The sequence below is a fragment of the Cryptotermes secundus genome, unplaced genomic scaffold (assembly GCF_002891405.2).
Source record: "Cryptotermes secundus unplaced genomic scaffold, Csec_1.0 scaffold2490, whole genome shotgun sequence".
Lineage (NCBI taxonomy): Eukaryota > Metazoa > Arthropoda > Insecta > Blattodea > Kalotermitidae > Cryptotermes > Cryptotermes secundus.
The window spans coordinates 1-876 of record NW_019725453.1 but is presented as its reverse complement, the minus strand read 5'-3'; the positions used below and the strand labels follow the sequence as shown (position 1 = coordinate 876).

Here is an 876-nt window from a genome sequence, read left to right as displayed (position 1 = left end):
ATTGTAACCACCCAGATACAGAACTTTTTTTTCCCAGCCCAAGGTCGGATACTTTTTGGAGGGAGTAATATACTACAAAATAAAACTAGGCATACCAACATCAAGGAGTCAACAGGTAGAAATATGTTGGACACATCTGTCTTCTGGGATATAACAACACCATGCAGTTGTGAAAGTCGACAGACATTATCGAGGAACATATCACCTCTATCATCATGGTCGAAGAGTAAGCACAACTTGGTGCATACTCCATGAGGCTTTCTTGCTTGGCTTTCATTGTGCTATACAGCACTACATTCCAGGCAGTAAAACTCAAGCAAAAATATATAGAAATAATTAAATAAACATCACTATTGTTGCCTCAACTATATATACCAATGTGAAGCTGCCGTACCTTAAACAGATTTCTTCCATTCAGTGGGACCAATGCCCCTCTCTCATCATATTGGTCTTTAACATCTTCAATGCCAGCACCAAGCAGTTCATTCCTCAGAAGACATGAGTATGGTGATCCATCACAATTCCAGCGGCCATTCTCAGTAGCCTTTCTTGTTAGTACACTATGGCCATCCTCCTAAAATTAAAATCACAGCAATTTCAAAGACATTTCCTCAATTACCCAGCACTAAGATGAATCCACACATATTATAAACAAAGGAAACATCGCAAATTTCAAATAAACATCTCAAATGAAATGAACTATATAACTACATCATAACAGCAAGTTTCAAATGATGATGCAGTGATACAGCTGCTCCAAATCTCAAAGAAATGAAATAAGAGACTGCATAAATGGAATGTAGAGATTTTTCCCCATTCATCTCGGCTCAAGAACAGTCTTAATATCAGAAAAGTGTTAAAATAACCTTGAACTGG

General features: G+C 37.6%; 1 long non-coding RNA gene across 1 annotated transcript in view; it reads right to left on the bottom strand.

Annotated features, from left to right (window-relative positions):
• Positions 1–800, bottom strand: part of LOC117282237 — a 1,681-nt gene extending 881 nt beyond the window's left edge. The window contains exon 1 of the long non-coding RNA XR_004512910.1: positions 395–800. This is a non-coding gene — a long non-coding RNA (uncharacterized LOC117282237). The remainder of the gene's footprint in view (positions 1–394) is intronic.
• Positions 801–876: the final 76 nt, after the last annotated feature.